Source organism: Barbus barbus, assembly GCF_936440315.1.
Source record: "Barbus barbus genome assembly, chromosome: 45".
Taxonomy (NCBI): Eukaryota; Metazoa; Chordata; class Actinopteri; order Cypriniformes; family Cyprinidae; genus Barbus; species Barbus barbus.
In genome coordinates this window covers 14,352,492-14,356,233 of record NC_136723.1, presented here as the reverse complement: position 1 = coordinate 14,356,233, position 3,742 = coordinate 14,352,492, and the positions used below count along the sequence as shown (strand labels likewise).

At 37.7% G+C, this 3,742-nt stretch overlaps 1 pseudogene across 1 annotated transcript; it reads left to right on the top strand.

Annotated features, from left to right (window-relative positions):
- Window positions 1-883: 883 nt before the first annotated feature.
- LOC306864439 (histamine H2 receptor-like) lies at window positions 884-2,030 on the top strand (annotated as a pseudogene). The gene is made up of 2 exons: window positions 884-1,505; window positions 1,689-2,030. The product of its transcript is annotated as a histamine H2 receptor-like (transcript).
- The last annotated feature ends 1,712 nt before the right edge of the window (window positions 2,031-3,742 follow it).

Below are 3,742 nucleotides of genomic sequence, written 5' to 3'. Positions count from 1 at the left end.
TCTGACTTGTACCCAAACACACCACAAGTGCAATGCTGTACCAGGTGAGCTACTAAGCAAGTTTATTACACCAGAATAGCCAAGATGTAGATATGGATTTGTGATGCAATGTCAAAATGTATTACCTTTCAAATCATGCAATATGCTAAAAGTGTGTTGAGGTCATAACAGTTTTGTACAATAAATTGTATGAAAATAAATCTTTATTAATTGATCATTTGTCCTCTAATCATAATTTTTGTGAAAGGGAATGAAAGTTGTTGGTGTTTTATTGTCTCTAGTGGCTATTTCAGCACCTTTTTTTCAATCAGCCTAGGTTGCTATAATCTCTGATTAATATGTATACCATCTATTTACTCAAAAAATAATGATTGTTTTCAAAAATGGTTTCCAAATAATGCTGCCATCTACTATTGGTTGGTCAAAAAATAGCCCCGCACCAAACTTGTGTCATTGGTTGAGCCAATGTTGCTATGCAGTAAGAGTGAGTAATCTGAGGCAAATCTCAAGAAAATGAGTGACACTTTCCAATTTATATCCAATTGTATTTGCATTTCAAACTAAGTCAGTAGAAGGTATTGTAACATTTTAAATATTATACATTTCACATTTACTAAAGGCTCTAAATCAATTACCCAAATGACTACTTATCAGATTGTTTTGTTTTGTTCAGTAACCAAGGTTTTTTTGTTTTGTTTTTTTTTTTCTTGTAGGAATGAACCTGAGCTGGTGGCCATATATGCCAATATTATGGCAGTTTTATAGCACCCAATGTAATATTTGAGAAAACAGATGACAGTTGTAGTCCTGACTGAACTGCTCTGGAAATTACTCTGACTACGAGAACAAAAAGTTCCAAAGTTTCCTGTTTCAGAAGCTAACAATGTTGTTTACTACCCTGCGCTGGGTGGTACTGGTGGCCTTTATCGCACTGACCATTTGTGGAAACGTGCTGGTTTGTCTGGCTGTGGCCACCAGTCGGCGTCTGCATCAGATTAGTAGCTGTTTTATACTCTCACTGGCTGTGACAGACTTGCTGCTGGGTTTGCTGGTACTTCCGCTCTCTGCCATGCTGGAATTACGCAATGGGAGATGGCCCCTCGGGGGTTTTTTTTTGCAATATCTACATCTCTCTGGATGTGATGCTCTGCAGTGCTTCAATCCTCACCCTACTGGCCATTAGTGTTGATCGTTACCTTGCCATTTCCAACCCTCTCTGCTATCCCAGAAGGGTCACACCTCGTAGGGTAGGGATCACACTGACTGCGATCTGGACGTGCTCTCTGGCTGTGTCCTTTGTGTCTATTAACCTAGGCTGGAACACACCTGACTTCAGAGTACAGAACCTGGACTGGGACATGTGGGATGAAGGAGAGGAAGGCAGGACCTGCCGCTATGAATGGAATAATAATTATGTGCTGCTGAAAGCCTTTCTAATCTTCTACCTCCCTCTGCTGGTCATGTGTGGAATGTACCATCGTATATTCTGTGTTGCACGTGAACAGGTATGTTTCTCCAATATGTCAATAACATGACAATGATGAGGTAGGTAAATCAATAAATAAATGAATTACTTAAATTTAGAATGAGGTTTGTTATCTAATCTGTACACCCACTACATTTTTTCCCTCAGAAAAAGAAACATGCAATGTTTCCTTTATCGCTCTCTCTTCATGTCTCACTTTTAGGTGCGGCGTATACGTGCAACCACTCCTTCATTTGCACAGACTGCAAACGCAGTTGCCACAGCACGGGAACACAAAGCCACGGTGACCCTGGCTGCAGTGCTTGGTGCCTTTGTCATTTGCTGGTTCCCCTATATCACCTACTTCACATGCATGGGTATGTGGGCAGAGACCCATCCAAACAAACTGACCCATTCTATTCTTCTTTGGTTGGGATACCTCAACTCTGCTCTGAATCCTATTCTTTACCCAGCCTTAAATCGTGATTTCCGTCAGGCATGCGGACAGCTGCTCTGCTGTAGACGTAGCAATCAGGGGGAACTGCCATTTGTTCAACCCTTTTAAATGAACAGATTAAAATCTTTTTGCACCAGTAATAAAAACCCATCTGGACTCACCTGAACTCATTTCACACTGCAGTGAATACATAAATTATGCTAAAAAAACAGCGATAAGAATGGCCTGGAGACAGTGACAATGAATAACAATATCAGAGTCAACAATATAGAAATGTAACTTAAAATTCCAAAATATCATGGGTCAAGAATGCGTAATACTGTTCTGATAATGTTCAGGACATGACTTTTCATTAACCTATTGAATCTACAGCTATGCTGTTCTATGTGATACTTAAAGTATGCAAGCAAGAATGTAAAACCATCAGTTTTCAGTTTGAGAACGTCCCTGTCATCATAATGCTGTCTATAGAGTATGATAACATGGTTGCTGCTCATTTAAAGGGTCTTTGGTAATGTACATTTTTCATTTGACAAGAAAACTTTAAGAATTTGTAAATCACTTTAGGGTTATTACATGTTACATTTGATGAAAAAAGAATGAAGGTAAAGTGGAGAAGCCATGTCTGGACTGTTTAAAATAGCAATTTTTAAAATCAGATAAAAAAAAATATTTAATTTAGTGCAGCACTATTAAAAAAAAAAAAAAAATCCATATTAAACCATATTAAGAATTTAACTGACAATGCATTAAAGTCACATTACCTCATTGCCTACTGTCAAACCAAAACACCTTTAACACAAATTTGTGTTTTCTCTTACTACTAGGAGTCTTCCTAGTTAGGGGTTTTAGCTTAAAATCTATTAACAAAACTCTTAAGAGCAACACACACACACACACACACACAATACATGCAGTCAGACAGTAAGAGAGAGATTTATATACGTTTTACATTTTATTATAAATATTTTTAGCACATTAGAAGTTTTTACATTAATTTTCATACATTTAAAAATAGTTTCGAGAACCAGTATTGTACTGTATAACATTGTAGTGTTTCACAATGTTGCCTGGGTACTTAATCACTAGTGAAAAGCTGTGAATGTTTTCAAAAATAGTGTTGCCCTGCTGCCCATCACTGAAAGTTGAAATAAAAATAGATTGCAACTGCACGACAATAATGCACAGGGATTAATCTCAAACCTGATTGAACTAAAATGTAAAATTTCATTTTTTCTGGAATGTGATTAAGTATTCTGGGTAAGCTTGTACATCATTGAAGATCACAAACATGGATGGGTTGTTAGTTTTATCTGTCACACTGTCATAAAGATCAACACCTTTTGAATTCCTTTTTGGAGGAGTACGAAGGCCTTTTTTTCCTTGAGTGAAGTCACCAACAAGCACCCTGGCGAGGTACATGCGTTTATGTCCTTTGTCATCAGGTTTACAGTAGCCTTTTGCTGAGTAACTCGGGTCCACAGCAAAATATGTACCATTCCCATACATGGCTCCTAAAAACAGAAAAAAAATCTGATGATCCTAAATACAAGCACAACACTTTTTATTCAGAAAAGATTATGGTACATGTTAGCTATATACCATTCATGCCAGCAAAGCTGCGATTGAAGCCCTGATTGTTTATCTGATCGGTCGTATGAGGGCCAGTTCCATGGAAAAGACGCTTTTCATTGTTTGTGTGCTTGTTTTTGTCTTCCAGTTCCTCCTTTTTTATCATGTAGTTTCTCCAAAGTGCGCAGTTCTGGATTCGTTCAATCTGTGCAGAAGACAAGAATAAACATTCTGCCTAAGCAATCATT